At 42.5% G+C, this 22098-nt stretch overlaps 1 protein-coding gene across 3 annotated transcripts in view; it reads right to left on the bottom strand.

The window, feature by feature from the left end:
* MAPRE2 (microtubule associated protein RP/EB family member 2) overlaps positions 1 to 22098 on the bottom strand; it is a 142766-nt gene that overhangs the window by 63471 nt on the left and 57197 nt on the right. The window lies entirely within an intron of this gene.

Below are 22098 nucleotides of genomic sequence, written 5' to 3'. Positions count from 1 at the left end.
GAAAAATCCTGAAACACACTTTAAAAAGCCCAGTATTTACAGGGTATTCATTTCTATAAATAACTCCCAAGATTGTTCTATAAAACTACCTTGTTATGTAAACTTTTTAGGAAGTATTATCTGATCAAAGAGTGACTTGCCCACTCTTTGCATGTTTTCTTATCAAAGTGAAATTAGAGTGTCAACCACCAACACCACTCCCATTTTTCCTGGAGAAAGGCAATGACTACTTTTTTATTACTGGTCTATAGTGTCTGTCCCAAGAGAGGACTACTACAAGCACACAGACTCTCTCTTTCTCACACACACACTCACACACACACACAAACTTTTGTATATGCAAGAACTCATATTCCTCAGAAAGACATACTGAGAAATGTGTTTTTAACACATACTCCACTATTAACCAATGTTTTGGGATATGGTTGTTAATGCCTCCAGGCAGCACCAAGTGTAAATAATTATGCACAACTATTATGCTCTTCACTGTAGGGCAGTCCAGCTCATTTCTGGTAGCTTGGGCTACTCAGCATTTTAGAGGACATTTTTTTTTTAGTTTGTCAATACATTTAGGCCATAACATAAATACATTAGGAAGCAACACCACACATACTTTCATAAGAAGCAGGTGCATCAAGAACAAAGCAGAAGATGCCATAACCCTCTAGGCAACCATCTTCAATGGCACTTCAGTGACTTCACATTTTGTGGCAGGCAGAGGTATGACACCAATGTATATCTACAATTTCTTATTTTGTAAATATTTAGACACAGCATCCATTTCATATTATGTATGTAGATTGCTAGTATGGACCATATTTATATCTGGAACCTACATGACACATGCTGGTTGGTTTGATATATTACTCATTTTACTTGAAAACTGGATCTTGTATATTTCTTAGGATGTACTTAATTATTTTGGGAGTTAACCATTAAGGGCTACTGACAAATGTACAAATTCATAACATTTCAAACTGCAGGATCTTTTGGGGGGCCATTTCGTCCACGCCTCACATTCATCGAAGGCCTCCAATTTAGACTTCTGACATCTCCAAATGAAGTTATATACATGTATATATTTACCTTATTTATATTCTGCCTTTTCTACTGAGACTCAAGGTAGATCACATATATGCATATAGTTGCAGAGATATAGTGACAAGATTAAAAGATGTAAACATTCATTAAACTTGTGTCCCATTTCTGGGTCACATCGTCTATAGTGCCATAGGAATTAATATTTTCATCATATATTCTAATAGCCAAATGTGGCCCTATCTGTGGATACTTAAATCCACAGATCAGGGCCATACTGTCAGAAAACATTTCTGCAAACTGACGGACCCCCACCCCCCACCAGTTTGCAGAAAAATATGATAACATTTTCAAAATGTGGGGAGGTGAACAGAGGGCTAGCTCCTTCGGCTCCTATCTGCTGTCTCTGCAAAGACAAAGAAAGGACAAGGGGCGGGGGGAGCCAGGAGATCAAGACAGCATGCTCCTAAAGGCCTCAGGGATGGAAAGGGGGGGGGGAATTCTGTCACTCCCACCCTTCCTCCTCTGTCAGGTTGTGCTCTTCCTAATCTCTCTCTGGGCACTTCCACAGGAGAGCAGCAACTCCAGCCTTCTCCTCTCTAGTCATGAGCTGCAATGCCTTATATACCCCAGGCCACTGCCCCAAGGTCCCTCGCCCATCCCCTATTGGTCCTCTTATCGGGGCTCCTTCACATACCCCCTTCTAGGAATTTAGCCCTCTGCCCATACAAGATAGGGGCTGGATGATAGCCTCATATCAGGCTGGGGCTCCACGCAAAAGCTGAGTAGCAGCATCACAATTGCCATGCCCATTCCCCACCTTGCAGCCCTTGCAGATGGCTGTAAGAAAGTGGTGGTGGCCGTGGCGATCCTTGCAGCTCTCCCCAGCAGTGACAAGGTGCTCCATGCTCGTCCTGTGCCTCCAGGAGGCTGCCTCTCGACAGACAGCATGAGGAGGAGGAGCTTGGGGAGTCAGTAGGAGGCACTCTTTCAGTGCGAGGCCCAGTGAGGTGAGGTGGAGAGGAGAAGGCCGGACAAGGGAACAGCCCTGACCTCTGGACACAAAAATACATTGGAGGCTTTAAGTTCCTACCAAAACAAGAGTGTTATCCAGCAGGAGAAAAAGCACAGGGAAACATGAGAGGTAGTCCTGAGGCACATGTACTAAGTGCACCTGCCCACCCATGTGCATGGAAAATGAGGTAATTTCCAGTGCAACACAGGAGCAATGGGGTGCACCGAAGACTGATACTTTAAAATTTGATATTCACCACACCCACCTGGCAACACTGATTTCATAAGAAAAGTAATAGCAATATATATGCCTACATATACATCCCTAATTAAAAAAAAAGTCTGGTTTTTATACTTACCTGCTAAGTATTACACAGGTCTGGACCTTGGCAGGCTTTCTTGAGAAGTATACAACCACAGGTATAATCAGCTCTTGGCTTTGTTGGCTGAGGTACTATGGTTGTACAACTCTTTTTTTATTTGACTAATGAAGGACTCAAAAAGATTCCATTGTCAGTCTTTAACCATTGATATAAAAGGGTGAAAGCCAATGTTTGGCAGAAGACACTCTTAAATTCACAAATGAAGAGCAGAACAAGCTCAATCAAACTGTCTTTGCAGTTAGATAATAATGTTGCAAAATAGGAAGTAGTTGCAGGATGCAATCTAGCAAGGATGAAGTAAAACAGATTGGATGGCCAGAGGGTCAAAAACCCTGCCAGATATTTTCCCAGGGATCTCCTCTCTTTCTAATGAAGAGGTCCAGCAACAAACTGGAAGTCACTGGAGGAAATCAATGCAGCTTAGCTATTATTCTTGTACTTGCAAGCTGCTGCTCAGGAACAGACCAGGAATTCTGCTTTCATTTAGTCCACAGAGTACTTGAAACTGAGAAGGGGACTGGCTCCTGGCTGGAAGATTTAACTTATGTACGGATTTATTTCCTGCCTCTTGAACAAGAATAATTAGCGTGAAGTACAGAGGTTCAATTTCACAATAGTTTTGCACTTTTTATGAAGTTGTACCCACAAGTATTTGTTTATCACTGATTGGAGCTCCATTTTGTCAAAGAAACTATTACTTTCCTGACATTTACAACAGGGCAGTGGGGGGGGGGGAGAACGGACCTTTGGACACTTACCGTGAAGGGTCCTTCTCCTCTGAGGAAAGGAGGACATCTTGGGTGATTCCCACCATCCAATCAGGGAGGCAGGAACTAACTTTCTTCCTCTTCCTGTCTAGCCTGTGGGACCACCCTCTCTTCAGTTCAGGTGACTCCACAAAGCAGTAACATTGAATTTATCATTCAGCAACTGTCAATACTGAGAGAAAAAACACCTGTTGCATTAACATGAACTGTAAATAAAGCATAATCCGGAGGAGGTATAAGAATGAGGCAGCAGGGTAGAGAAGGACGGAGACCCGGGGAGGGCAAGATGTCCTCCTTTCCTCAGAGGAGAAGGACCCTTCACGGTAAGTGTCCAAAGGTCCGTTCTCCCTCTGAGGCGGAGGACATCTTGGGTGCTCCCAAAGCAGTTTCCAGTTTCTGGGTGGGATATGGTCTTCGTCCATGATCATACACTGCAGTACTTTTCTACTACAGTGAGTATCCGCTGAATCATATAGATTCGATTTGTAGCATCTTAATAAGGTCAAGACTGACAACCTTGTTGCTGCCTTGCAGACTTCTTCTACAGAAGTGTTCCTGTGTAATGCTGCACTGGTAGTAGCACTCCTCAAAGAGTGAAGTGGTATTCCACAAGGAACCTCTACAAAGAGAGGTTTTTTTGTTTTGTTTTGTTTTTTAGGAGTTTCGATAGTGTATGTTTTGCTATTGGCACCTACCACTGCTGAAGACATTTTCTTCCCCAAATTGAGGGGAAATATATTTAAGAACAGTAAGACTGACTTTCGAATTTGCACTGTTCGGAGCAGATAGGCCTTGAGCCTCCTTCTGACATCCTTCTGTGTAAGAGTCTCTCCCTAGTCTATTTAGGGTAGAGGTAGAAATATGGTAGCATTATCTCTTGTAAACTATGCAGTTTGGAATACGCTTTTGGAAGACAGTCCGAGGCATCACCGTACCATTGGGAAAGATACAGAGTTCAGGTCTGACTAAATCTTCTGGCAGACGCGAACATAATAAGGAAGATAGTCTTCCTTCTCAGCCTTCCCAGGGGAACATCCTTGACCGGTTCAAATGGATGTTTGATCAGGGCTGTGTAAAATGTCTACTGAGTGAGGGCTTCCCAATAAGAGTTGTAAATTCTGAGCATAAACTATTTTCTGAATGCTAGGAGAGTGTTGGCCACCTCTCGGGAATATCCCCATCTTAGGAAGGTGTTCCTTTCTATTTCCACACGGTTAAGCAAAGTAAGTCTAAATGAGAGAGCCAAATTGGTCCCTGCTGTAACTTGACCAGAGAGGTCAAGTAGGATGAGAGGTGGAAATATCACCATCTGTTGGAGGGTAGAAAGGCATGGTCTGTTATTGGTAAGGGTAGTAATACATAGAGGAGGCCTAATGGCCACTGCAATGTCAGGGCATCTGCTTGTGGGTAGAACAAATCTTGTCATGTACCCCGGTAGTTGATGGCTGTGTTGGGACACACACAGGTCCATGAGGTGTTGCAAAGTGCAATGTTATGTTTCTTAAGGGATCATTCCCCTGTTGTCCTCTCAGCCAGTCTGCCTACGCATTGGATATGCCTTTGATGTGTGACCATCCAGCTAGGTGACCATCTTCCCAAGTAAGTATCCTTGCTGCCACTTTGTTTTGCCTCGAGATCTTAAATCCCCCCTGCTTGTTTATATATGTTTTGTCTGCAATCTTGTCCATACAGAGCTCTGAACTGGAGCAGGGCCAGACAAATTGCTCACCTTTCTAAGTCATTGATAGGGAGACATGCCTAACCTGATTCTTACACCTGTAAATATTTGTTGTTCTTGAGGGATCATGAATCTTTTGCTTTGCATGGGGGTTGGTGACCTTGGCTCAGATGGGTTTTGATCTGAAGTGGTATCTGAATGGGAAGATCTGTCATCTCCATGATCTGTTATTAATGAGATCTAAGAAAGGTCTGAAGTGGTCTTGCCTATAGATGACTCCAAGGGTATTGCATTGTAGGTGGCCACTAGCCAACCCATCAGTTTCAGTAGTGTCATGAGAAGTGATTTTGCACTCTGATGACAGTACCAGTCAGCTGTTTGGTCTTCCTGACCTTTTCTTTGGTGAGGGATAGAAAAAAGCCCTTTTGGTGACTGTGATCTAACCCAGGTGTTCAAGCTTGTAGGGACTGAATGGTGAATTGAGCGTTGTGGTGAGATTTTCTTGTGAACTTGAACCGATCAGGAGATCGTCTGGGTGCAAGTGAACATGAATACCCCCTGTCTCTGAAACGTATGATGAGGTTGATCAAGAATTTTGTGAATACTCTTGGTGTGGTGGACAGGCCAAAACAAGATGGCTCAGAACTGCAGCGTTTGTTTTTAACATAAAATCTTAGGTATTGTTGAAGGGCTGTCAGAATTGGTACATGGAGGTATGTTTCTGTGAGATCTGTAGATGTTATGTGTTCTTCTGATTGACTGGTCACTGAGACTGCAGAGTCCCCATTCAGAAGTGATACAATTTGATAAACTTGTTCAAAAAAAAATGAGGTCTAATAACACCCTTCAGTCCCTATTCTTTTTAGGGACTGAGAAGAAGAAGACTGGGTAAATCCCTTTTTGGTGGGCAGCTTTCAAATTGTATGGAATAGCCTTGTGAGACTATTTGCAAGGCCTGCCTGCTTGTCAATGTAGGAATAAACTGGCTTTTCCCGATGTAACACTTCTTGGAACAAACCATGAACTTGTTTAACCAGCTCCTGAAAGTACTTTGATATAGTACAAGTCATTAATTTGCCGCTGCACCCCTTGATCCTCCTGGGGAGGATTCTTGAATGATATATGTAATATAAATTATATGCTGAAACTTGTAAAACGAAGATAAAAATTGGCTGCAATATTGTAATATGCTATATTAAAATAATGGTTATGTATATGTAATATATGATTGATAAATAATTGTTTTCCCGTTGGTCTTAGGACCTATATTTCTGGAAGTGCTTGTCAATGTAGGCTTGATGGTAAAGAGTAGTTGGCCTCTCACAGGGACAGCTAGAAGGTCCTGTCTTAGAGATCCGGGTGTTAAGGTTAGATCTCTTTCCATGTGTGGAGAACTGTCTGTTTGATCTTGGGACAAGGTAAGCATTATCCCCACAATACAGCTGGAGAGTTGGGTGTCATGGACCAACCTGGCCCAGTGGAGCAGAGAGACTCAGAGGACTCTTCTGAGGAAGAGGCAGCTGGTGAACCTGACCCAGATCCACAGCCAGTGGCAGAGGCACTGCAGGAGGAGGCAGGCTCTGAAGGCTCAGATACTGATCCACAGCCAGGTCCCAGCACATCGGTTCCTCAGCTTCCCAGCCCTGGGCTGGCAACAGAAAGCCAGGTGCAGGCCAGCTCTCCCCCTTCATCACCAGAGCCTCAGGAGCACTGCCAGAGGAGGGCTAGAAGAGCCCTCCAAGCCAGAAGGCGCAGTGCCAGGCTAGCAGCACAGCACCGGCCCAGCATCATTAGTGATGATGAGTGCTCGCAGGAGCAGGACTGAGACAGCCGGCAGGTGCTTGCTATAGCACAAGCAGCTGAGCACTGTGAGGCTTAAAAGCAGCCAAAGAGGGAGTGGCTGCGTGGAAGCAATGAGTCCGCTCACTACTGACCTTGCTGCTGTGTTTGGAATTGATTCTCTTGTCCCTGACCTTGGCCTGTTCCTGTGGATGTGTTTTTGGAATCCCCCTTTGGACTTGAAGCCGTGAGTTTGCCCTGTTGGTGCCTGAACCTTGGAACTGGGTGCTGCCCTGCTTGGACAACTTGTGAGTTATCCCTTGCCTGCTGCCAGTGTGAGTCTGCATCGGGACATTGGGACTGAGAGGACTGGTTTATCCAAGGTCATGTGGCAAGTTCATGGCAGCAGTGAGATTTGAACCTGCAGAGTACTGCATCACTGTTCAGTTACTTAACCATTATACTACAAGTGGGGTCTTGAAAGGACCCCTCCCCCTTATTAAAGGACTGCCTAAATTAACCCCAGGATGGCCATTTGGAATCTTGTCTGGACCTTAGTAGTGTGTGTTGTGAATAAAAGGCTGAGGGCCAATGGATCGCCTCTCAGATTGAGTGTTTTTGGCAACAAGTTCTTCTGTCCTAGGTCTCAATCTAGATCTTTCCCAGGGCATCCCCAAATAGCTTGTCTCTCTGAAAGAGGTAAGTCAGGATGATATTTTTAGAGTGTGAATCTGCTGGCCATGCTCTTAATCAAGCGTGCCGGCTTGTTACTGCTGTCAGGACCATAATCCTGGAATAAAAAGGTAAATGTATCCAGGATGACGTCTGTCTTGAAGGTATTGGCCTTTACATTTCTGTTTGCCCCTTCAATGTGGGCAGCTATTGTTGTACAGGAGGAGTTGGATCAGCTTCCAGATCCATACTCCTGACACTCTTGAGGCAATTGAGACAATAGCTGTAGCCTTAATAGCCATGGTCCCGGCCTCGTGAGCTCTTGTTAGCATGGCCTCTCTCCTCTTGTCTAAGTGGTATCTGACTGATCCTTACCCGTCTTCTGACCCGAGCCCAGATGACTGAAGTGTAGCCACTGGAGTTTCCATTGCAGGTACCTGCAACAACTCATAGCAAAGAAAGGTAGTGAGTACAGTTTGTTTTGGGGCCAAGTTTGGGAATTATTAATTGGCGTATGGTTTAGGCCACTCAGCCTTGAACCTTCTCCCCAAATATTCTGGAAATGGGAGGACCTTTTCTGAGGAACCTTCACTAGGAAGAGACTCTTTTTTCCCTGGGTTGGATTTGATATTCCCAGTCTAAGGGTCCTACTCCCCCAAGGGTAATTTCTACCGCTCTAAGGCTGAGAATGTCTTAGATAATAAATACTGGTAGACCTCAGATTCAGACAGCTGGGCTGACTGTTCTGGTAGGGATATTTCCTCCTCTTCTACATCTGAAGGAATTCATCCTTCTCCTTCTCATTACAGACTCTATCTGAGGGTGATCCCCCTGCTCCGTGGGGATCCCTGACTGATAAACATTACAAATTGCCTTATTCCAACTCAGACCATCGGTCAGTGTTATCTCCTCAGAATGGCAGCAGGACACCAGGGTCTCAGGAAGAGGTTTTTCCCCTCATCTACCTAATCTTTTAAACTGGAGTTAATGGGTAACAAACCTGGATCCTTTGCATACAAAGCAGAAGCTCTTCCACAGAGCCACAGCCTTACTCATGGAGGGAGGAGGAGGTAGACACCGCACCACTATTTTCTCCCTCCTAGTTAGTCTTAAGAGTTAAAAGGTTCAAAGACACCAGCAAAATTGCGCCCTTTATACATTACCCATCTGACAGGGAAAGGCAGGGCTAGATCCTGTAGTAAAGGCAGGGCTAAATCCAAAGGGGAAAGGCCTGCTGTAAAATCTTCAGCCAGGAGATTGGCATGGGCACATTCACATGGTGCCAGGGCTGAGGAGATTCCTGGAATCTTTATAGGGCCAAGTTGCTTCTGACTGGCAAAGTAACAGGATTTCCTCCCTCATAGTCAGTCTAATTACTGACAGGAATTCTGAAGGTATAACACGCTCGGGGCAACACTTACGTGGCCCTCCTGGCTTGTCAGCTGGAGCTCTGGGTGTCTGGATTATATTTCAGCCGAGTCTCTCCTGCCAGGAGATATGTTTCCTGCCAAAATTGAGCTCCACCAGGAGGCGCTGTTCTCAGCTGGCTGGCTGAGGCACGCTGTTTTAACAAGCTCCCTCTGTGGAAGATGGGGCTGTATAGAGGCCTGCATCTCTTCCAAGGCCATTTCCTTGCGCTTTTCTCTGTTTCAGAGCAGGATTGCGCCATCAATTTAAAGCCCGACTGCTTCTTTTAGCGTTTAGAAACTATACACGGCTCAGATGTCGGAAAGGTGCCGGGATTCCGTTCCTGCTGTGCAAGCAGGACGGTACCAGATGACTTGGCGTTTCCCGCTGTAATTGCTGCTGTAATTAGGCTCCCCTCCTTGCCGTCCATAAAGCTCCCATAGGAGTCAGTCAGCTCTATTGCCTATAGGCTTGAAATTCGTGGCGCTCAGAAGAAAGGCAAAAGTAAAAGAACAGGACAGCAAAAATGGAGGGAAGAATAGTCTGAAGAATCAAAAGTGGAAAGAGGAAGTCTGAATAGAAAAATCTAGTTAAGAAAGTGAAGTCAAATGGCAGAGCAATCTGGCAGAGCTACTGCGCTCCCTGGAGGCAGGAAAGAACTGAAGAGAGGGTGGTCCCACAGGCTAGACAGGAAGAGGAAGAAAGTTAGTTCCTGCCTCCCTGATTGGATGGTGGGAATCACCCAAGATGTCCTCCGCCTCAGAGGGAGAACTTTTTTTCCTAGCCTGTTCTTGCTGCTTCAGACCAGTGAATGCTATATAGCTATTATATACAGACATCTTCTCTGCCCTCCTTCTCAGGCAGCAGTTACTAAACCTTAAAAAATTTTCATTAGTGGGTTACATCATGCATCACTGGCTAATGCTGATTTAAATCAGCAGTCCAAGAGCGCTGCTGGTTAAGGTGGAATAAAACTGTGGACACAAATGAACAAATTAGGTCCATGGGACCCAAGAGCTTTAACTGGGAAAAGACGAGAGCTACTTATAGGGAAGCTGCTTAAGCAGGACTGGGACACCCTTCTAAAGGACGTGGCATGAAAATGCTCCCTGCTCTACATGGGAATTAAATATCCTACCCAGTTTGACCAGCCTTATTATCTTAGTATGCTAGTAGTCCCAAAACTGAGGCGGTCATACATGGTTGCACACTGCAACGCATTGCCAACAGCCCAGATGAAGGACCAGTTCCTCAGGATACCATCAGATCAACACTTCGGCAACTGCCCTTTGGCTGAAGTTGACTCGCTATCCCATACCTTCTTTCACTGTCCAAAGCATGAATTTGCCAGAGAGAGATTTTTTTTTAAAATGACTACTGAGGCATTCAAACATTTCTGATGCCTCAAAATTAAGACTATTACTGAGTAGCCTTTGTAAAAACTACATTGAAGACATGGCAACCTTTTCTTTAACTGTTGTTTTTAATTCTTAAACTTCGTTAGATTGTATGGCCTATGGGCTGTTAAATTGAATAAACTGAAACTGAAACTGAACTGGCTAATGCACTATCTTTGCTTTATAACATATTTTGCAATTGGATTTTCCTTTGTGGACAATAAAATCCGGTTTGCAAATGATTGCTGAAGTACAATAATAATGCAATATCCAATACTGTGCGGACACAGCCATGGAGAAGAACCGTGTCTCAATAAAATAGTACAGTTTGAAAAAAACCTGTTGCTCTGTGTTTGCACAGACAGATCTTTTACATGTTTGTTCATGCATTCTAGAAGAATGGCCAGATTAGTCTGAGATAAAATATCTATTGTTCGTTTTTGTGCTGTAACCTTTACACTTTTATGTATTTCTACTTGAACATCAGTCGCTGGGAAGCAACCACAGGGGGAGGCTGTTGCTTTAATTCCTTGCTTGTGGCTTCCTAAATGTAGCAAGTAAATAACTGATCGCTGTTTACAGTTCAAATAAATTACCCTCTTCTACAAGTTGTTATTACAATTTACTGAAAAACTAGAAATGGATGTAAGTTTAAAAGTGCAACACTGGAATATATATGAACAGCCTCCAGCTTTCCAGCCTTTCCTTGTAGGGAAAGTACTCCAACCCCTTTATCACTTTAGTTGCCCCTTTCTGCACCTTTTCAACTCTGTGATACCCTTTTTTGAGATGGCATGACAAGAGCCATACACAGTGGCTACATCATGGATCTATACACAAATGTAGCAGTGCTGGCTATTCTGTTTTCAGTCCATCTCCTAATAATCCCCAGCACATACCTTACCTTTTTCTCTGTGGCCGCATTCTGTGTCATAGCTTTCTTAGAACTATTTACCATGACCCTAAGGTTACTTCCTGGTTAGTTACCCAGTGTGGCTTTGCTACAGTTCTGGCTGGCTCTCATTAATGTTTCTTAGCCACAGATTTCTAATGCTGTTCAACTGCTCCAATTTTTGGCACTGATAATGTCAGTTGGCCATGAAATACATTACATTTTGCACTATATGGAATGTTCCCATGCTTTTTAAATTCTCAAAATACTGAGCCTTGTGTAACAATTGTTCAGTCTTAGTTTTATGCTTTTCTTCATTGAGGAGCAAGCACCTTCAAAATGAATCACAGATCTGCCAATGAAACTAAAATGTAGGGTTTACTGGTTAACCAATGACTAAACATACAAAATAAATAGTCCATGACGATTCAGAGAATAACCACAAAGTATTATAGAAATAACAACAAAATGTTAGAAAAATCCAAAGGGAAATATGAAATGGAAAACTCCCAGAACATTTGATCTAGCCAATAATGATGGCATTCCAAGAAATCTTGGGAAAGCCAACTATTTGATGTAACCCAAGTACTTAGGAGACTAGGTAGCATAAAAATATAATTAAAAATGTTTAAAGCCAGACTGAGTATCGCTCCAGAAATTCATTTGCTGAGAGTCACTTTGCGTTGAAACAAAAGGGATTGAATTAACCTTGGGAGAAAACAAAAGAAAAATGAACAAGCATCTAGAGTTGTCTGAAGTACATCCACATATTTTTTAAAAAGGTAAGGGATGATGAACACATTACAAATCCCTCAGGGCCTTTTCAGTCCTGGCTCCCACCTGGTGGAACGCTCTGTTTGCTGAGATCAGGGCCTGGTAGGACCTACTATCCTTCTGCCGGGCCTGCAAGACAGAGTTGTTCTGCCAGGCATATGGCTGAGGCTGGAACTCCGCAGGCCTGGAAAAAAAAGGGGGTGTATGAAATCTTAACCCTCCCTGTGAAGGCTGTCCGCCACCCTGTTTTAAATGTGTATTAATAGAAATAAATTGCTGTTTTAATGATGTTTTAATGTAGATGAATTTTTATTGTATTTTAATATGTTGTTATCCACCCTGAGCCCGCCTGTGGGGAGGGCGGAACAGAAATTTGAAATAAATAAATAAATGGCCACCATAAAGACTTCAGATCCCACATGTGCTGGGAGTTCCATGTTTTCCAGGTGTTTGTGGGCCTGATTCACATCAGGACCATAAAGCATGAGGCCCGGAGGCTTCAGCATTCCCCCCCCCCCCGGCCCCATATTCCTGACTCAAAACGCCTGGGGGGGCTGCTACTTATGCTGCTGGGAAACTTACCAAAATTATGCATCATGTCTGTACCCATACATCCATGCCATTGTCTAATGTTGGCCTGATACTTTAAACCATTGCTGTTGCTGTTCCCCGATGTCATATTGCTGACGAAGAGAACTTGATTCTCGAAAGCTTATGCTACAATAAAATTGGTTAGTCTTAAAGGTGCTACTGGACTCTTTTTGATTTTGCTACTACAGACTAACATGGCTAACTCCTCTGGATGCTAATACCATAGCTTGCTTTCATAGGCCCTCTGACGCTGCAGGTGTCTTATCTAACGCTTTGAAGCTCTCAGTGCTTATGACCTTCTACACTGCTCACTCCCATGAATTACTGTGTTTCAATTTTAATCTCATGCCTTTTAGTGTCTAGACTTGATAGGTAAAATATGTGAGAAGTTCTCAGGACTGGTTCATGCCAAAAGTTGTGTTTTACTATTGGGAGGGGAGTAATTGTGCTCTATAATAGAATGATTTTCACACATCATGAGTATTCCTGTCAACCTGCTATTACTGCTTAGTTGCTTACCTTGCTTCTAAGTAATCCTACAGACATATCTGTGGAAATGATCTGATTCCTGAATAAAACCTTTTAACCAAGAACCTGGATTCTTGCTGTAATGGTACAGGGGTCTATCTGCCATAGCCTGTCATCCATAGCCTGACATTATGGCTTCACCTAAGTTTCCCAGTGGAGCAAGTAGCAGATCCCTAGGGCTATTTCAGGTCGGGAAAATGGAATGGGAGGAAAGCTGATGCTCCCTCTTCTAGTACAACACAGTCCCAACTGAATCAAGCCCATAGGAAACTGGGAAGCGTGAAATTCCTAGCATGTTTGTTATTCCAAGTCCCCATGGCAGCTGGAGATTTGAGGGATCAGGAAAAAAATAAGGAAAAATGCTGGAAAAAGTCTTCTCAGTCAAAATATGTAACATGGAAAAATCAAACTTTTTTCCATTTTTCCAATGTGCTAGAACAGGGTATAGCAGTTTGCAACTCCTTTTCAGGCATTGGGTTTACTTGCAATTTTTCTTATACAGTAAGTGTAATACAGTACAAGTGTGATAAAATAGATATTATTTGTTATTAGTATTATTATAGTTACTTATAGTCCCCTTTTCTCACTGACACAGAGGGTAGATTATACAGTAAATCAACATGATCATCAGCTAGGACCTTCAGTAGTCCAGTTTAGCAGAACAGCAATTAGTTTAGCAGAAGCAGGATGCAGTAATTACTTTCTCTCTATTCCAGTTTGATTCCTACAGGTGGAGGATTCAACCTTTCCCTTACATTTCAATGTTATATTACTAATCAAAGCCCATAAAAATTATTTTATGCTATTTGTTTTAGGAGACCTGTCTATTTGACAGAGCAGAATCTTTTTCCTTGTTTACTATACTTATACCTACCCTTTTATCAAATTAATCAACACAGTTCTACAACATATCAAAATACAAACAATAGCAAACAATAAAAAAAATTTAAAATACAAACGGCAGTCTACAATTATAGAGCCACAGCCATTAAAACCTCCAAAAATAAAAAACCCCAATACACCAAATAATAATAAGCAGGGCTTTTTTTCAGCCAGAACGCGGTAGAATGGAGTTCCGGAACCTCTTGAAAATGGTCACATGGCTGGTGGCCCCACCCCGATCTCCAGACAGAGGGGAGTTTAGATTTCCCTCCGCTGAGCAGCGCGGAGGGCAATCTAAACTCCCCTCTGTCTGGAGATCGGGGGGTGGGGCCACCAGCCATGTGACCATTTTCTCCGAGGGCAACCCACTGAGTTCCACCACCTCTTTTCCCAGAAAAAAGCCCTGATAATATCATCAGAAAGGAGGAAAAATACTTTGGCATACTTTGTAAACTGCTCTGAGTGGGCATTATGTTGTCCTGAAGGATGGTATATAAATTGAATGTTGTTGCTATTATTATTGTTATTAAAATACAATCAGGAGCCAGGACCATATTAATAAAACCATCTGATTAGGTTCAGACCATTTCTAAGTCCCCCCACCCCCCGCCAAAAAAAACCCTTCACCATGCTCCAGAAGGTCAACAATGAAGAGCCTGAATTGGGTTTTTAGATCAGGTAATTCCCAAGCACAAGGGCCATAGCTGACAAAGCCCTCTAACCTCACCTCACACAAGGTAGGCACATACAGGAGGTTAGCTTCAGAATATCTTATGTCAGGGCAAGTCCATATGGCCAGAGCCAGCCTCTGATCTGAGGCTTAGGGCTTTAAAGATCAAGAGCAGCATTTGGAACTGGGGCTAGAAACAATGTGACACATGGGTAAAGTCAACACCTGCCCCTATATATGCTCTCTCTGTTGTGGCTCCAAATTTGTGGAATGGCCTGCCTGAGAAGGTCAGGAAGGCCCCCAAGCTTATGTCATTCCGCCAACTGTGTAAAACGTGATTGTTCAAGAGAAGAAGTGTATACAGGGAATAAGGCTACAGTATAATAAAATGGAGATCAATTCTACAAAATGAACAGAATTGTAGACTATTCCATTGGTTATTGTATTTATCTTGAGTTTTTTCTACTTACATTATTTGCTCTGTTTATGATTTCTTTTGTCTGGGATGTCTCATGCTATTGGTTAGCATTGTGTTACACTGTGAAATTCACTTTGAGTCACAGAAAGAAATGCACGCTATAAACAAAGTAAGCAATAAACTAAATACAACTGGAAGTCAGTGTGGAGGTACGCTCCCTGCAATGTACTCCCATTAACATTTTAGTTGCTGCATTCTGTGCCAAATTATGTTGCTGAGCTGTTTTCAAAGGGCAGACATCTGCAGAGCCCATTATAGTAATCTGTTTCTGGAATTGGATGCCCCTAGAAAGCCAGCGCAAAGCTGTTCTTCTTCTGCTACTCATTTCTGGGACTTGTTTCTAAGTAACATGCTTGGTGTTGGGGTATTATAACCATAGTTTAAACTGAAAATTGATGAAAAGAAAGTGATTTTATTTCTTCAAAAATTTTTTAAATGGTCATCTTTTGTGATGCATAAATTTTGTTTTTTCAAGATTTTACACTGCGCTTTCTCCAGCTGTAAGCGCAATGGCAAGTATTAGTATTTTTTAAAAAAATGGACCTAAAGCCTTTTTCTTTGGCAATGGTGCAGGATTTCCTAAAAATTCTGCATCCCTAATCCTTTTATTGCTGATTAATATTTACATTTTCCTAAGAAGACAAGGGTTTTGGAGAGGGAGGTAGAAAAAAGACCCCATCTAGTTAAGAGTACTTTCCACTGTATGTGAGAACACAAACATATGTCAAGTGGCAAGCTGTATTTTATGTTATGATTCTACTACTCTTCTTTTTGATATTATCAGTGCAATCCTAAATCCTAAATAGTTACACCATTCTAAGCCCACTTCAATGGACTTAGAAGGGTGTGACTTTACTTAGGATTGCGCTGCAAGTATCACCACCCAAAAGCAAAACTGAATCATCACAGACAATCGAGTAGACGGAGGATGGAGAGACCATTAAGTGATTGGACAACAGGATTTGAGTCCAGTGGCATCTCAGAGATCAACAAGATTTCCAGAGTCTGAGCTCCCTTCTTCAGACAGGGGACAGTCTCAACAGCAAATCAGGAGTCTGCAGCAGGCAAAAGGAATTTGTGGAAATTACGCTACTCCTGTCATTAGCAGAAAATTTAGTCTGGATCCAACCTACTGTTTCAACATTCAGTAAAAGAAGCCAGAAACAAACCTACTGCATTTTGAGCAATGTGTTTTCCAAGCCACTTTCACCACACTTGGAATGTCTGTCTTCATGAAAACAGAACTCAGTTATAAAAGCCTCTGAGTAGATATCATACAATCCTCTAGTCATTTCTGTCAAGATACAGAGTTATGAGGTTTCCAGAATATTCAGGGGAGAGGAGGAATTTATACCTTTGTGAATGGGGAGAGAGCATCTGCAGTCAGACAATTACTGTGGCTAGAAGCACTTTTTATCCACTGAGGCTTATGTAGGCTGCATCCTGTCCTCAATAACAGGGATCTAGCTATGGACAACCATGCACTGGTAAGCCTCACAAAATGATTACTGCAGTGCACAATGTGTACAGCGTCTCTCAAAGATGTCATTATACAAATCAAATCCCAAATCCAAATGTAAATTCTCAAATTAAAATTAAATACATTGAATTCGTATCGGCATTTATTCAGTATTCTTCAGCTAACTATATGAACGTGCAGATTTAGAAAATTGTTTAAAGTAACCAGTATGACTTCAGAATTTGGCCGTTTCCACACATCCTAAAAATAGCACCCCACTCACAGAATGCTGGCAGCTTTTTTGCGGGATTTCTGATATCTCCATTTCCAAAACAGATGCAGGCTGTTTTCCTGGTGCTGCAAAAAAGGAAACAAAGCTGCCTATATCCATTTTGGAAATGGAGACATCAGAAAAAGCAACCAGCTTTCAGTGAGTGGGGCGCTTTTTTAGGATGCGTGGAAATGGCCTTTGTTTCAGCTTATTTTCAATTACTTGTTTACTAAACCAACAAACAAGGTAAATTAAAGAAACTTAAAATTCATTTTGATTTAGCAAAACCCTCTAAAAAGACAATGAGTAAAAAACTGAAGCATTAATAAAGTTAGTTTGTATCCAAATTAGAGATGGATATGAACCAGGAAAAAAAAACGAACCTTGTGGTTCATCGCATTTTGCGAACCACAAACTTTCGTGAACCTGCCCCAGTTCATGAACCAGTTCATTTGGTTCATGAAAATGTCACATCTAGGCCAGCAAATCGTCACTTCCAGGTCAGCAGAAGGCCACTTCCGGGCCAACAGAAGGTCTGCAGGAAGTCCATCCCCTGTTGCCTAGGAAACTGATTGATCGGCACTGGGCTATCTGCAGTGATGAACCAAAAAATGAACCAAATGAACCAGCCAAAAGTTCATGGCAGTTCGTCAGAAATGGGCTCTGACGGATTCGGTTTCGTTTTCTCGGCCATGTCGGACGCTCCTCTCCGCAGGTCCGGGAGGAAGCGCCTGAGCGCCTGACCGGGCGGCTGATCTGCGAGGATTAGCCCCCAGACTCCCAGTGAGGGAGGCAGGGTCCGGGGCGCTGCGGGAAGAGCCCCCTGAAAATCAATGCGGGGGGTAAATTGCCCGTTTGTCCCTATGGAGGCCGGCAGACGTGTGCGGCGCCTCGAGTGCTGCCGGGCCATGGAAAACGGCAAAGAGCAGAACTAGGCGGAAGCCTGCAAGTAAGCGAATCCCTTCTGTTATTACAAGCGCACGCGAAGGAGTGGTGGGATCTGAAGCTAAGAAGGCTTGCTCTTCCCCCTCGCTGAGTTTCAGAATTCGGCTGGCGGCCCCCCCCCTAAAATGGCAGCGAAAAAACAGAGTCCCGCTTTGGGCAAGTCAATCTCGGCTGCCCTGCAGGGGAAAGGAGAGTCGCTCGAGGAATTGGTGAAGAGGTCGGTTATCGAAGCCATAAAACCCTTTGTTGACAAGCTGAATGAGACAGATCAAAGGGTGGGCTTAATTGAGAGCGAAGTGAAAACCATTAAGGAAATAGCGGGGGGGCAGAGAAGTCTGCTCGGGAAAGTGCGTCACTCGTGAGGGCTACGAATAAAGAGTTAAAGCTGGTGGAGAACCAGCTGATCGGGCTACAAGTGGAACGAACACAGACAATTTTGCGCCTCCAGAACGTGAAAGAGGAGGAAAATGAGGATTTATGGGGTCTGGTCTCGGCACTATTGGCGACACCCGCGATGGCAACTAAAGAAGAGGTTAAAAGTGCCATTTTGGAAGTCCGTCGGGCTTCTTCAAAATATGCAACGAAGCATCAGCTGCCTCGCGAGATCATCATCGATCTTTCATCTAAAAGGATCCGAGACATTATCCTATACAACTCATATAATGCGGATCTGGACTTTTTGGGCAATAAAGTTAAGATACTGAAAGACGTCCCATTTCTAGTTCAGAAAAGAAGATTTAAGTATAAAAAGCTCGCAGCTCTTCTGAGGGAACGTGGAATAAAGTACAAATGGCTATTTCTGGAAGGTATCTGGTTCAGTTACAAAGATCAAGCTTGCAAGATTATATCAGAAGATCAACTAAGGGATTTTGAGGACAAAAATCCGGAATTCCAGCAAAACACCAAGCAAGAAGAAAAGGCGAAGTCTGAGGGGGGGGGGAGGAAACGAGCACTGCGGCTGCAGTTGCTCAGAGAGAATTACGTCCAGGGCCCAGGAGGGGGAGGAAGACTTAATTTGAATTGTAATTTGTATTTCGCAAGGTCAACCACTCCATCAATATCATACAAAGCTTTAATTTTTTTTTAATAATGGCAGTATGAAGGGAAAGCATTTTGTGTAGTGTAGTGTTGTTATATGTTGTTGGTTTTTTTTTCTTTCCTTCCCCTGTCCCCCTTCCTTACCTCTGTATCGTTAGTTAATGTAGTTAATAAAAAGAATAAAAATCTTTAAAAAAAAATGGGCTCTGACGAACCGCTGGTTCGCGAACCACGAACCGGCCTGGTTCATCACGAACTTTGGTTCATATTTCAGTTCGAGCTCATCTCTAATCCAAATTATCTATTGGAAATAACCATTTAACACTGATACCATTTCACTGCAAGTATGTGTAGAGCGAGGGTACTGCATTCTCATCTAAACCATGTGCAACTCAGTGCAACCCTGAGAACACTTTCCAGCAACTTAACAGACCGGAGTAGGATTCTGAATAGAATTTGTTTAGGATTGTTCTCCAGTCTCCTATAATAACCATCCTTACTTAGGAGTAAGGTACTAGTAAAGTTAACAGGAGTTTCTTCCCAAGAAAGCTGCAATTCGGAGTATGCTCACAGGGGAGTAAGGCTTGTTGGGTAAAGTGGGAGTGATAACCCGGTCCTCTAGCTGAATATAAGTTTATTTGGGATTGTAAATTTTCACTGTTCCTGAATCTTGTGGGGCAAGATGCACGTTGCTTAAGATGACAACTGCTGCTAGTTTTCTCTGATCTGGGTTTCAAGAAGGCTGCTGAAGCAATGAGGGCGCAGATGACTGCAGGGATAGCCAGCCTAGAGGTGATTGGTACACAACTGTTCAGTAATGTATGTGTTAGAATTTAAATGAATTGGCATATTTATAAATGTTACTGGAAGGGTGGCATTTATGGGTGAAGCTGAAATCTTAACTGCACAGCATGGAAATATGTAATAGCTTTAACTCCAGATATTGATGCAATAGTTCAGAACAAGATGCATAGTTACCAAAATATTAAATAAAGGAAATACTGTAGGAGTGTTAATGTTTTAAGCATGTTTGTATTTTGAATAAAAAATAGTATCATTAATTGAGTTTTCCTGTGTCCTTTATATAGTTTTTATCTCCAGTACCTAGCATTACATCTTATAGTACACATGGCCCAGCCCAACAAAGTGACATTCATGTCAGACCTGGCCTTCATAACAAATGAGTTCAACAACCCTGCTCTAGAGCCTTGCAAATAAGTTCACTTCCATGGGACATCCAGAAATCCCCTTGCCAGGGACAAGTTTCTCTGGCAAAATGTATATTCATCAACTCACATCATCTCCCTACAGCTCTCATTTGTGCTGCAGTTTAGAGAAACAACAAACAGGAGTCTCTCAATAGTTTTTTTTAATTATTATTTTAACCAAGCCTTACAGCAAGCACAAGAAATCCCAGATCTCCCTCAAGACAGCTGTATAATCCAAAGGGCAAGACCTTACTTCACTTATAAAGGTGAATGATGAAGGTGATAAAGCAGCAGGACTTTCTCACTTATTCCAGCGTATTAGAGGAATCTCTCCCTCTACTCAAGGCCCTCTGCACAAGTGTCTATCAACTCTGATCAAGATGTAAACCATCCAAAATGGAAACAGTTTTGTTATTAAAAGCAGCATATAAAATTAAGGATCGTCTCTAAATGTGACATCTATCCTCAGAGAATAAACTGCTTTGGGAAGTTGATAGAACTGCTGCCAGAATAATGCAGCTAGGACACTGTGTATAAAGTTTGTGATTCAGCTTTTTTGGAGGAAATATGATTTTGGAAGGGGGTAAGAGATTACTTATTTTTAAAAAACCTCAATGCTTTTCATTTTGCAAGAACTCTGACAATAAAAAGATTTTACTTCAGCTGCAACTGAATTGTAAAATATTAAATTACAGTATGTATGTTATAAAATTCTGGTTTCTATTCAATCTTAAATTTTCAAAATAATGGCTTTACTGAGGGCAAATAATTATTTAGAGGATAAAAAAATGTATATTATATTATTGCGTGAACTATGAATATTTAAACTATTAACCAGAAGGCATTTACTTACTATCCCATAAGGACCACCAATCTGCCTATTTAACTGTTTATTTACATAGTTACTAAAATCTTTCTCTAGGGAATTCAAGGCAGCTTACAAGGCACTCCCACGTCCATTTTATCTCATCATGGTGAGATAGGGTCAGTTGAGAGATTAGCCCAAGGTCACCCACTGAACCATGACTGAGGATTTGAACCTAGATCTCACTGGTCCTCTCTCTCACACCAGTATACTGGTTCTCAGCCAGACACTAGCTACCAACAGAACTATTCTAAAAGTTTCTGAGCACTCCGAGTCTTCAAATAAGCAGTCTTGCTCCAGCTCAGACAACTCTTAAATCAGTTTGGAGAACCAGAAAACAAGCCATGGTCTTGAATGATCCCCCATCCTTCCCTCCCTCTATAAGCATCCAGGACCATTGTGAGCCAGGTTTACAAGAGCACAGGCACAGTACTCACGAGCTGGGTAAAAACCAACAATCAGATATTCCTGTTCAACTACCCTGAAAATGAATTATGTTATTGCAAATGTTATTTTTATTCCCATTACTAAATACATCTCCAACCTGCAGCAATAACATTCTTCTGTTTGTTCGAACTAAGTTTGTGAGAGGAGATAGTCCAAAAATGGTATTACTAGGCTCACCCAACAGGACCCTCACAGGAAATAGATTCAGGGCAGATGGCACAACAATGATGCATAGTGGATTGTTCGTTTCACTAAGCAAACCCCTGTTGGCCAATGAAATCTTGGCACCAGTCTGTCCCTATCCTGTCACAAAATTACATTCACAAGTTCTCATCTTCTGGTATGGAGCGTAGAGAACTTTCAGGAATGTTTTGTTGCAAGTAAAGAGACCAGGTGCTTGGCCAAAATATTTCTTCTCAGGCAGTCATTCTACCCTTGCATCCCTACTTCAGCAAAGATTCTTGCCACGTCAGTTGGATTCCCCTCTCTCTTTCCCAATAATTTCCTTGCTGGCATTCAAATATATGCACTGCTCAGCTTGGCGCTAGGATTGTTTTGGATCCCGAGAATGCCCCAGATAGAAGGGAAGTTTTAAAAGCAGTCAGTGAGGCACTTTCCACTTGGCTGGAAAGTTCCTCAACCAGTATATGTAGAAGATTCTGAGGCAAGCTGGGATTCTTAATTTATTTATTCACATTATTTATAGTCTGCCTTACTAAGACTCAAGGCAGATTACACAGTGTAAATCAGTATAGTCAATATCAAAGACATTTCAATAAACATGGAATGGGTATATATATATATATGCAAATTTGCATAGATTTAAAAACAAATAGAAATCCAATGCAGAGCTGAAGAAATGTTGAAACACAGCATAAGCAATTCAACACTGACATACTAAAAAACATAGGAACT

Source organism: Eublepharis macularius, chromosome 7, assembly GCF_028583425.1.
Source record: "Eublepharis macularius isolate TG4126 chromosome 7, MPM_Emac_v1.0, whole genome shotgun sequence".
Classification (NCBI taxonomy): Eukaryota; Metazoa; Chordata; class Lepidosauria; order Squamata; family Eublepharidae; genus Eublepharis; species Eublepharis macularius.
Note: the sequence above shows the minus strand (reverse complement) of the source record. Positions and strands in the feature narration are given on the sequence as shown.